Source organism: Carettochelys insculpta, chromosome 21 (genome assembly GCF_033958435.1).
Source record: "Carettochelys insculpta isolate YL-2023 chromosome 21, ASM3395843v1, whole genome shotgun sequence".
NCBI lineage: Eukaryota > Metazoa > Chordata > Testudines > Carettochelyidae > Carettochelys > Carettochelys insculpta.
The window spans coordinates 3,103,644-3,116,722 of record NC_134157.1 but is presented as its reverse complement, the minus strand read 5'-3'; the positions used below and the strand labels follow the sequence as shown (position 1 = coordinate 3,116,722).

The window sequence follows — 13,079 nt, the reverse complement described above, 5'->3', positions numbered from 1 at the left end:
CTCACCTACTTTGTGTCTCTAATCTCCAGCGATGAGCACAGCTAAAACACTGCATGATTTCTGCGGACAAGCTACACCACCTATATGAGTTGCAATGACAGAGGACACATCCCTCCCCTGCAGTAGTTAGCTAGCCCAGTCCTGAAGGGGTCTGAGGCATCCCTCGGAAGCAAGGGCCTGTGAAAGAGAGTGGCAAGTGTGACTGTGTGAACTACACTCTATTCCTGAGACTGACCAGATGATGTGCCTGGTTCCAGCCCCCACAGAGCGGAAGGCCTGAATGCAGCTTTGCTATTGAGTTTATTGATTCAAAAAACCTCATGAAACCTTTCGAAAGCTAGCCCGAGCTGGCTTGTGAAAACCTACTGTCTGCACAAGCCAGGGCAGCCTGCCAAAGCAAGCTGCATGCCGAAGGCAGCCAAGCATCACCCTTCTGTTTGCTAACAGCTAGCAGTTCTGCTTCTCCAAAGTGCCTGCATGTCATCACAGCATCTTGGGGGTAGGGGTAGGGGGTGGTCCCCAGGTGCTAAACTGACATGGGCTGTGGGGACCAGTCCAGCTGACTTACTGAGTTGGAAACTCGCCATTTTCTCTGCCATCTGGGTCAGGGCCTCTGCATATTCTGATTGGCCAGGCAGGGCACCATTCCCATTGGTCACTGCACTCTCTTGACAACGGAGATGGCAGAGGCCAGGAGGGCAGTGGGGGAGGCAATAGAGGGCTGAGGCGGCAGTGAAAATCATGTTGGGGGTGTATCGCACCCCACCCCCTTACCAAATATCACAACCCCCACTTTGCTCATCCCTGTCCTAATCTAGCTGTCTGTTTTGAACAAGTCAAGGGATTAACCATTCTGGGCTTCGGGTTCCCTGGAAAGGGGGTGCAGTCCTATCAGCTACGCCCTCCTTTCTGGGCCAATGCTTGCCAAATGTTTGAGGGATCTCAAATAAATATGTTACAAGATGCAAATGCAAAGTATTATTCATCCCTCCAGCAACATCTGGGAAGGAGCGTGGCATGGGAGCTGGGATAAAGAAATAGTTTCAAAGCAGGCCTTTATCACCCCCAAACATCTGACCTCAGCCACTGGCTTCAAATTTGGAGTCTTTTTATAGGGCAGGTGTGTGCGTGTTACAGTGGAACTCACCATAGGTACATGTAGGCTACGCAGAAGATCGACCTGGTCAGTTCCAGGGTTCAGTTTCACGCACCTGGTAGAGAGGCGCGAAATTGAACTATCTGGGGTCGGAAGCTGACACCTATACTCGTCAATATTACATGCCGTAAGTAAGGGAGGTTGATGAAAGAATTTCTCTCATCGAACTCCCTCAGTGTAGGCAACCAGGTGAGTTGATTGCAGATAAGTCGATTCTAGCTGTGCAACTGCTGTAGCTAGAACTGCACCTTACAATCGACTTACCTGTCTAGCGTAGACCAAACCTACGCTTTTCTGGCACAATGTCCTGCGGAAAAATCCCACTCGCAACTCAGGTCTTTTTCTTCGTCCCCAGAGGTAAATGCCACAGCATTTGTTAGAGGCTTTTAATGCATGAAAAAAGAGCTTAACTGGTAAAAGAAAAAAAAGCCTCTTCAGAGACAAGCCCACATGCATGCTACACACATGCCCAGCCACAGTTTGAGTCAGTTATGGCTTGCTGGAAAAATGAACAAATTGAGCAGGACATCTCAGATTAAACTGCCAGTAGGAATACAAACTGTCCTCTGTGCTGAGGTCAGAGAACTGAGGGAAAACAAATTTAATATACAATGGATCTCACACACTGAGACATTCTTAAATTACATTTAAACTTCAATAGGATGTTCTCTGCGAGTGTCAGGAGAAATAAAATCACGCAGGGCAGCATATGCTGAGCAGAAGGCACACTTACCACACTGCCTGGGATTGCAGACAGCATGGCAGAGATGCAGCAAGCTAATACTGCATTAGCTTCCAAGTCCATTTCTATTTTGGACAGGAAGAGATGTTATGGTCTTATCTACATTACCACTTTACTGTGCTGCGACTTTCTGGTGTGGAGTGTGAAAACACACCTTCCCAAAGACAGCAAGTGACAGTGCTCAAAAGCACCGGTGTCAACAAGCTGTCAGCACTAGGAGCTGAGCTCCTCACTGAGGTGGTACATGGGATCCCGGTGCCGGTGCCATGATCCTACTTTCACTTCCTAGTGCTGCTGCAGCAGCACTTTAATGTTTGAAGTGTAGACATGGCCTAAAACTCAGAATTCAGTCTCACATTGTGGCACACTCTACAACAGACTAACCAAAGTGAAATATGCAGGAACAAGTTGGACCTCTCTGGTCTGGCAACATCCATGGTCCAGCACCGTCAGGGACCGTGGGGATGCTCGGGGGTTGGAGCACTCAGGGATAAAAAACTGGCACAGCAAGACCAAAGATGTTGCCAGATCAGAGCCCAGTGGCTGGGTGCAAAGCCCCGCAGGGTGGCCAGCGGTAGGGAGCTAAGCTTAGCTAGGTGCGAGGGCTGGTGGCTGGAAGCAGAGGCCAGATGGGAGTTTAGGGGCAGGGAAATCTGAGCCCATTAACCCAGAGCAAAGCCTGGCCAACAGCAAGGAGCAGGGGCTGACTAGCAGCCCAGCAGTCCGACCAGTGGCCCAGAGCACAGCCTGTCTGGGAGTAGGGGGGTTGGCAGATGGGAATGGGGGTCAGCGGGGAACCGGAAACCAAGTGGCTCAGAGTGGATCCCAGCAGGGGGCCTGGCAGCCAGGAGATGGTGCTTGCTAAGAGCCCCATTGCAGGGAAGTCAGCCAGCAGCAGGGCCAGGAGCCAGAAACTGGCATTGACCTCCTCTTGTCTGGCAAACTCCCTGGTTTGGGACCACTCAAGTCCTCAGGGTGCCGGATGAGCAAAGGCCAACCTGCACCATTTCCTTTCAAATCGGCATTTAAGATAAAGCAAAGGTCAGAGATGCTGGAGAACTTCATTGTGTCTCTAACAAAAGCTATCTTGGATTTGGCAATGTTGTCTGTTACACAAAGTTCCAGAGGTAATTAGATGAGAGAGTAGTACACTGAAAGGGAAATTGCCCAAAGGGGACTAAAATAGGCTGCACATGACAAAGTGGTGGTTCTTAACCTTTACTGCAGCCTACACTCTTTGGTTCTCAAAATATGGTCTCGCGCCCCTTATCAAAAATGGACACAGGTGGCCTTACACTTTTAAATGCATATTAAATCCATGTAAAATAGTTTTATGTTATTATTTGCCACAAATAATAGTGCAGTAGGCATACAAAAATACACAAGTACTACCCAGAGATGTTGCAGGATTTTGCTGTGGAAGTAAACTGTAACCAACACGCTAACAGTTAGCAACTAATTGAATTCAAACAAAGCCACTCCGCTGCCACATCATCATCTGTGCATGAGTCACAAAATACCCCACAACATGGTGTACGCTGAATTTTGTAGCAAGATAATTTCACTGCAATTAGCTGAAAAACTTCAAAATAAATGTGTGTATATTACAGGAATCATTAAAAATATGTTAGCACATACATAGGTTTGATGAAACAAAGTAGTTGTGCTTATGTGCCTGTGCTTGATTTGTGTTTTCGATGATTTACCTTCTAAAAAATTCTGGCATGTCTCAGACCCGCAGAAAGGGCATCATGCGCTCCCATGAGGTGTGTGCACCCCAGGTTAAGAACCACTGACCTAACGTGTCTGAAATAAATGTCTCCCCCAACCTTACAAACTTTAAGAATATACAGTGATCAGAGTAACAACAGAGACTGTTTTCTACGGCATTTTTAACTGAAGAATCTCGGAGCACTTCACAAACTTTCACTGGCCTCACCCCATTTGTGAGGGGTAAATACTGATCAGTACATTATATCCAATGGAGAGATGGAAAACTTGGCACAAAAATCTTCCTGAAAAACTTAATGAGTCAATGACAGAGCTGGAGATAGAACTCAGGAGACTTGAGAGCTCAGTCCCCTGCTTTGACCACTCATCCTCACTCTGGTTCTGTTTCTGGCAAAGGCAGTAATGATTCCTGGGCAAGAGCTCTCACTACAGTATTTGTGCACAGCTAGGTGAGTCTGCTTGGCGTATTGAAAATACAACCAATTTATCACAGCCGCTGCAGGACTAAGAACAATAAATACCAGCAGCCCTGTGCCAGAACTCAGCATTATTTATTTATTGTGTATTTCAGCTGCCGCCCTCCAGTTTCTCTGAACACATGCACTGTGCAGTCAAAAGATATGAAATTAGCACAAGAGCCGATGAAATTACAGCTGCAGAGATGAGGCATAATGCACCTCTCCACAGTATAATGGTGAATGCAGCTGAAAGAACATAATATAAAAGAGGTTACTTACCTGTAACTGGAGATTCTTCAAGATGTGCAGCCCCAAAGGTATTCTGCTGTGGATACAGTATGTGCAACTCATCCCTGGAGGTAGAGAATTTGGAAGTAGTCCTGGTGGTCTGCACATGTAGCCTGGTTTGTTTCTTGCCCACAACTGAGGCGGGAAAAGGTAGAGGGGAATTGATCAACTCTTCAGTTCCATCTCCAGCATGAATCAGATAAGAGCCAAAGCAGAGCAAAAGGAAGGCTAGAAGTGGATTATTATATATAGGGACAACATCCCTTGAATAACTTCCAGTTCCAGGTAAGTAAGCCAGCTCATCTTCTTGGAGTGATAGTGCCTATTGTATTCCATGGTGATGTTCGACAGGCAGTACCTAAATAGGCGGATGGTGCAAGGACGACGATCTAGTGAAGATCTGCCATCTCAAGAGACATCAGCAGCAGAGTTTTGTGCTAGGGTGTAATGTCTTGCAAGCATGTCGCTGGGGTGCCATGTGGCTGCTTTACAGATGTGTAGGAAGGGAATGTCTTGAATAGATACTATAGTCATGGCTTGGGCTCTTGTGGATTGTCCTTCTACCCCCTTGGAGAAACTGGGACATTTGAGAGCAGACAGAGTGGTATGCAATCAGATAGCCATTTGGCAATTCCCTGGCTGGAGGTGGTGTGATCTCTGTCTCTCCGCTACAGCAACGAATATCTTCAGGGCTTTCTGAAAGGTCGTCTTCTCTTCAGATAAAACTCCCAATCCACTTTAGGGGTATGCTTGGGGTGTATGTGTAAAGAAACCTTATATTTTTTTTGTGAAACACAGTATTTGGAGTTTGTGCCATCATTATTTGAGCTTCATCGACCCTTCTTGCCCACATGATGACTATGAGAAAGACGACCTTCCTGGAGAAGAGCAACATGGAGCAAGCTGCTAAGGGGTCAAAAGGGAGCCAGGTCAGATTTGAAACAAAGAGATACAGGTCCCTTTGGGGTGTCAGCTTTTTAGAAGGTAGGTAAATTCTAATTCAGTTTTTCCAGAACAGAGAGGTTAGCAGGTATGTGAAAACAGAGTATGTGTAGGAGGACACAATGCATTGGTAGTCATCAAGGAGATTCATAAGGAACTGAGAGGTGATACCAACCAATTTGGAGATAAGACACAGTCTAGGATGAGTGGGAGACCCATAGCTTCTACTGGAATGCTTCTCTGCTGAATCTAGCATGAGAAGCATTTCTAGCTAGATTGGTAAGATGCCCTAGTTGAGTCCTTTCTGCTATTAGAGAGGACATCTCACACAGCCAATAAGTACACCTGTTCTAGGGCTGATGACCATACAAGTACCACACCCCTGCAATGACTAGGGTGTCTGCTCCAGCCATTGCCCAGGACTGGAAGCTCCGGAAATAGTGTAACAGTAACCAGACGAGGAAACAACCGGGGCAGGAGGTTGGGAAACAAAGCAGTCTGGGCCAGAAAAGGACAATCAGGATGACTGTGACTCTGTCCCATCAGAACTTGCGTAGTACCTGTGGCAGAACTGGGAGCAGAGGGAAGTAGCAGTTGAACTGGTCTGACCAGGGAAGAAAGAGAGCATTACCACGGGAGCAGTAACCTAGGGTTCTTCTGGAGCAAAGAGACTCACCTTTGCTGGTCTGAGAAATGAACAGATCCTTACATGGGGTTCACCACTGAGAGAAATTGACATGAAGCACCATGTCATGAAGTTCCCACTCGTGGTTGATCAAGCAGTGTCTGCTGAGGGAGCCCATGAACACATTCTGTGTCGCTAGAAGGTAGATTGCAGGTAGGGTGATCTGCCTGTGGATGCACCAGCTCCAAAGATTGATTCTGCCCACAGACAGGTGGCAACTCTCTTGTGGATCAGACAGACTGTGCAGAGGAGTTGTAGGATGGAAACTTCTGAGGCAGGCTATGGTATTCTACTAAAGACCCCCTGTTCGAATCCTCAAGTCTGGAGTAGGCCTATAATCCTATAGTTCAGAAACCCAATTAACATGAGTGGAAGGTTATCCCTGCTTTCCCCCCGCCCCCATCTCACGCAAGACCCAGTGAAGGTCGTCCCAACTTGGACAGGGCCTTGGAGTTTGGAGAGAGGGATAGTTGCCCCAGCAACCACATTCCAAGAGGCCATGCAAGTGAGAACCAGGATATAGCACCATTCCATTTGCTATCCCAGGCTGGTACTCAAAACAAATGTGTTATTGTTCTATGCTGTTACTGTCACTTTTGTTTAATATTCTAGATAAGCACCCCTGGATGTGCCCGTGTAAAGGCTCCACCATCCTTCTTGTAGACACATCATCCATCCAACTAGACATATAGATGTTATTACATGTCTGCTTTAAGTAACTTGTTAAGGAAAACCACTTGTACTAGAGATAAAATGTTCTATAAGCAATAGGCTGGGATACTATGTAACCTCTTAAGATTATTGGCTTATTGTGCTCATTTTGTCTTGTTGCTAGGATCTATCCAGGCTCGGGTAACACCCATGCCGTAGTTTCCCCATGCCCACTAATAATCTACATAATCAATTGTAATCTACTGTATGGCAGTGCTCCACTCAGTCCTGATGGGTGAAGTGGCACTCCACCAGCAGTGTGTGTAATGAACCCTCCTGCTTGCTTCATACATGGTGTCCGGACTTTGTTCCAACAGGAGTACTGGTGCTAAGGTACTCAATATAATTACCAGGTACGGTTTGCCAGTGGTGGTGGAAGTGGGGGTCCTCACAGCACGAGGTACCAATGACTGAACCAGAGCAGGAGTTGGTTGGTCCCAAAGTTGCATGGGTATCCCAGGGAGTCGCAATACAGCAGGAACGTTTCTGAGTTTCCATACTTCAGGCATGATAAGCTCTGTCCCACTGGCAGATGATCTTGAGGAGGTGATATAAGTGCTTTGGAAATGGAGAGTCCCAGTGGAGGAGGGGATTCAGAATTGGGGAAAGCAGAAGTGTCCCAAAGGTTGGATGTAGATTTGGACCTCTGTGGCGTGAGGGGGATGCTTTCTATCTGGGCCGTTAGTGCTGGGGATGAGGATGGTATCTGCTGGTGCTATGCCTTCAGCAGTGCCAGGGATGATGGCACCAACAGAGTGCAGCGTGGAGCTGGACAGTGCTATGTTTCACAGGTTTCTTATCATGTTTACAGGACTTAGGACACAAGATATCCTCTTGGGTTGAGCTAATGAGTTTGCTCATAGGCATATCTGACATCTTTGGAGCAGGCCTGGAGGAAGGTATGTTTATGGAGTGCTTCCTAACTGACTAGGTCCCACTGCGGGTGTCTCTGGGAGTAGATTCTCCAGCATCAGAGTCGGACAGCTAGAGGAACATTCCTCCTTTCTGATTCAGGCTGATGTATGGGGCAGGGTTCCCATAGGCTAGGTAAACTTGAGGCCTCCTGGTCATCTCCATCAGGCACTTAGGAATCAAAGAGCCCGTCCCTCTTGAGTACAGCCGGTGAAAGACCAACAAATGCTACACCACGCTGAAAGGTGAGCCTCCCCATGCAGTTAAGGCAGTGATTGTGGTCATCATTGAGCAAGAAGGACTGCATCTGATGCCCAGAGTTGTTCTGGGCATAGACCAGTAACTGAATGGGGTATGAGGGGGAGAATGGGAGGGTGATCCCAGTAGTCTAATCTAATTCTAAAACGGTTAAAACTACTAAGCCTATTAAACATCTAAAAATACAATTTACCAATAAAACACGGCCACTTTTCAGAAATGACATCAGAGCTGAGCATATTAAAGGTTCCACCCAGACCACGTGGTGGCGAGAAGGACTGAAGAGGCAGTCAGGCTGTCTTGCCCTTTATTGCTTTGGTCAAGAGAACCACAAAGTGGGACTACGTGCGCAGAGCGGACACCAACATCAGGTTTTCTTGCTCCAGGTGCAAGGTGCACAAGCATAATCCACAGCAGAATACAATGCAGACCAGCACCAGCAGAGACTAGGAAATTTCCGACACACAGGGAAGCTGTACGCCTTTACTCAAACACTTTCCTGTTTTCATCTTCGCAATAGTATGATCCTAACCTTTAACCGATACAGAAAGAAACAAAGCAAACTCACTCCAAATGGAACCAGAAAAAGCTATTTCCTCAGTGCTGCGCACCTCAAAGCTTATACAGATGCCACCAGTACACACAATTCTGCTTCGAAATTTAATCCTCCTTCTGTGCCTGGGTTCCTGTATGATAAAATCACTTTTCAGATCTCCTTACTGGAGAACAATTTCCTATATATTAAGTTTGCCCTGTGAATTACACAGCTCAAGCAATGCAACTCAAAGAAAGAAGCAGCTATCCCCCTGCCCTCTCTACTGTAGTGTAGCTGCACCGAAGTGCTGATGAAGCCCTGGGTCAGGAAGCTTTAATAATTAAGTCTTTTGACAAGCAAAGCAGGACAGATCACATGAGGTATTTAGACACTGCAAGAGCTGATGTTGCCTGTTGTATTTATATGGAGTCAGCCTTAGACCTTCTCTACGTTTGCAGAGCACATAGGATCCTTGTAGGCAGGTCTGTGCCAAAGGGGCGTGTAGGTCCCAGCAGTTCCTCACAGTGCCCCAGGCATAAAGCTCCAGGGAACACCCCAGGAACAGACCCTTCCCCCTTGCACACCTTGCCATGCTCAGGAGACATGAGCCAGGGGATTACACCAGGTGCTTGGTGCGTGTAGCAGGAGGGGTCGGGCCCTCCTGCGCTCAGCAATGGTGGCAGGAGCTGGAGCGATCAGGCAGCCTGCTCCACACCACCCAACTCCCAGCCCCCTGCGCTCAGTTCCCTGCAGTGGTGGGAAGCAGAACATCCTGGAGGCAGGGCTGGGGCACTCTGCTCCCTTTGCTTCGTGCTGCTGCAGTAAAGCCCAGCATAGCATGCTGGGAGCTGGCAGCAGAGTGAAGTGGGCTGCTGGGTCGCTCTGGCTCCTGCTGTCCTGGTGAATGCAGGGGAACCCAACCCCTGCTGCTGTCCCACACCAGGACCCCCTCCCACCCCGCCGGATAATTCACTGGTCCACCCTGGGTCCTACAGTTGAGGAGGTCACAGCAGAACACCCCAAAGTGTGGAGCCTGGGACAGCCCCCTCCCCAGACTGTCCTATGGATGGGATGGCTCTACACGTAGTGACACACCACCCTTAAAGTCAGGCTCTGTCTACACTCTGCACTGTATAGCTACACACAGCAATGAAAGGCTCAGGCAGGTGGAGACAGAGGGTGAGGCTCTGGCAGGCAGGAGTGGCCAGAGCCTTCCCCTATTGCCTTTCTCCTGTCACCAGCACAGAGTAGGGCAGTCTACTGGCCAAAGCCACTTCTCACTGTCTGCACTGCTATTGATACCCAAGCTAGCTGGGCACCTTTACTCTGCACTATCCAAGCAGGAAACAGAGTACTATGGTCTCCTACTGACCAAACTGTCAGCACAAGTGAGTTTGCTAAAGGAGAACTCAAAAGGTGTTATTGGTATGACATCAGCAATCCAGGTGCTAGTCTGAATTGTCACCTCCTGAGGCATTAAACCGGGATGGTTTTGTACTTGGACTATAAAGCTGGCTGAAATACCCAAAAGTCACATTACTTCTCAGGTGTTACGGAAAGACGGCTGGATCAAAGCATTCCCAAAGACTTAAATGTCAAGTATGAGGGAAAAAAATAGTAAAAAACTGGAAAAGAAAAACAAAAAACAATGTAAACGTGAGAAAAAACTTCAAAGAAATTTGCTTTGTGATCACACTTAGCAAGTCCACATGTTCTGAGTACGTGCAGGAGCTTTGGACAGTTGCCATTTTTATACCAACATATGGGGCATACATAATATGGAATGGACCTTGAGAGGTCACTAAGTCCAGTCCCCTATCCTCATGCCAGGACCCAGTGCCATCTAGATCATCCCTGATAGATGTCTATCTAACCTGCTCTTAAATATCTCCAATGATGGAGACTCCACAACCTCCCTAGTCAGTCAATTTATTCAGTACTCAAGCACCCTGACAGTTAGAAAGTTTTTTCTGATGGCCAACCTAAATCTCCCTTGATGCAATTTAAGCCCACTGCTCTTTGTTCTATCATAAGAGGTCAAAGAGAACAAGTCTTCTCACTCCTCTTTGTAAGGAGCATTTTTAGGTACTTGAAAACTGCTATCATGTCTCCTTCTCAATCTTCTCTTTCAAACTAAACAAACCCAGGTCCATCAGTCTTCCCTCACAGCTCATGTTTTCTAGACCTTTAATCATTTTTTTTTGCTCTGCTCTGGACCCTCTCCAATTTCTCTCTGTCTTTCTTGAAATGTGGTACCCAGAACTGGACACAATACTCTCATTCAGGCCTAGTCATTATAATGGTGCTTTCATAACAGAATAAGCAACATCAACACCTTTTACAAAAACTGTCACATCATTAAGCCAATTTGAAGATGCCAAGCTGCAAACAAAAAATTATTGAATGAACTCATTGAATCATTGTTTTAAACGATACGCTGTGCAGACAGTGATCCACCTTCTGACATAGCCTACTCTGTTATTCAGAATTCAAAAGCAGCAAGCTTCATTTGGTCAGGAAAACTGTCTCAGGGCTGATGTCTGTCAAAGAGCCTGAATTCAATATAGAGTTCTGAACGAGATGCATAAATAAAGTTAATGAGGCTCAACATTCAAGTAATACTTAAGGGGCAGAGTCCTTGAGTCACCCAAAGAAATCATAGCTATGTCTGTCTTCTAAGCACTGTAGAATGGCAAATGCTACTACAAGGGGAAAATGTATGTATAATCATAATCATTTCCATTTATAAAGTCTGAAACCTTTACTAATAGTCTGAGGCTTCTCTCTCTGCCAGGCAAGAGGCTTTATTAACATAATTAACATTAAAATCATACTAGATTATTTTACAAAACCAAAAAGCAGTCTTGTAGCATTTTAAAAACTAACAAAATGATTTATTAGGTGATGAGCTTTCGTGGGACAGACCCACTTCTTCAGATCTAGAAATTCTGTCTGGAATTTCTAGATCTGAAGAAGTGGGTCTGTCCCACGAAAGCTCATCACCTAATAAGTCATTTTGTTCATCTTTAAAATGCTACAAGCCTGCTTTTTTGTTTTGTGAAGATACAGACTAACCTGGCTACCTCTCCTAGATTTTTTTAAACATTTAAAGAGTTTTTTCCAAATACAGTCACGGATGCATATGATACCATGGCTCTTTCAGAGGAACATTTTAATAATTATTTGAACTCTACCTGTATGCCAGCACTGCAAACAGAATTGCTGGGCCCTGGGAAAGGTAGGTGTGTGTGTGTGTTGGGGGGAGGTTCTCTGGGCCCCTGGAAGCAGCATGGCCTTGGGTTTCAGGGGTCAGTTGGGGGGACAGTCTCCCCTGCCAGCTCGTCAGTGCATCCTGGCCCAGGCTACCTGGGGCTTCAGAAGCAGCTGTGGTGACCAGGAGCTCTGACCCTCCACACCCTCGCACAGAAGTTTCACGATGTGTAATGTTGTTGTAGCTGTATCAGTCACAGGATATTAGAAAGAAATTGTGGGTGAAGTGGCATCTTTTACTGGACCAAACTGTCTCTCTCACTAACAGAAGTTATTACTTCCCCCATCTTTTCTCTTTAAACTCCGTCACTATGAGCAGTCACAACAGAGAGTGACTTGAAAGAGCAGATCAGCGTAAGTGGGCTAGAGTCACACGGTGCTTAGCTGCTCAGAAGTAAAGAAAAGCGTGTGTGGGTACACGCACATTCTACTGCTCGGTACTGTATTTTCTAATTACCCTCTCAATAGATACAAAACCCAAAAGTGACTGCCAATCCAGCAATCTGAGCTAAGAAAGGGGCAATGTACGTTAAATATAATGCAACACTAACTATGGCAAGCAACTTCTAATGGCACTGGCCTCATCTACCAGAACAGTAATTTGCTCAACTAGGGACTGGACAGAATTTCAAGTGGACAAAAGCACAGGTGCTAACCTCCCATCTTTCCAAAACGGTTGAACTGAGTGAGGAGTATGACTTGGAGTATGTTTTCTTCGAAGGATGGGTGGGTTGGGAAAGGGATGCAACTATGATGCATGCTACTTCTTGGCTTCATTTGAAAAGTCTTAAAAGTACTCAGCCTCTTCCCTGCTCTCCTGCCAAGTCCATCAGTCAGGATGTACTGAGCATGATGCTCTCACACAATCTGCTAGACCACTAGCAGAGGAAGAACAGAAAAGGGAGGTATTCCTTCATTTGCAGAATGGGTTTTCAGGCCTCTTTGGTATTTGACAGCTTCCTGATTAGCCTCAAAAAGTAGCAAAAAGTGCTTATGTTCCAAAGATTCCTCATCTGCTTATCAAAACTTGAAACAAAAACTCCTAAATACTTCCTCAGGGTCTTGGGTGAATGGTTTGAAATGAAGTGATAACATCCTGGAGACAAAGTCAGACACACACAACTCACAAGCCAGCCAAACTCAGAAAAAGGACTACAAAGCTAACACGGCAACAGTCAGGCCTGAGCACAGCTTTCAACTAGACCCCATAGAATATATTCTTTTCAACCCTGTCAGCTAGGGGCATCAAACATTTACATTTCCAACTGCAGGTAACAGGACCGCTATTATATAATTCATTGTGACAATGCTTCACACTCAGAAAGCACCTTTCACGTAAGGGACTCAAGGAATTTTGCAAAGGCTGATCCTCACAACTGCCCACAGGTGAC

General features: G+C 46.4%; 1 protein-coding gene across 3 annotated transcripts in view; it reads right to left on the bottom strand.

Moving 5' to 3' along the window:
* Positions 1–13,079, bottom strand: part of PNPLA7 (patatin like domain 7, lysophospholipase) — a 255,620-nt gene that overhangs the window by 53,662 nt on the left and 188,879 nt on the right. The window lies entirely within an intron of this gene.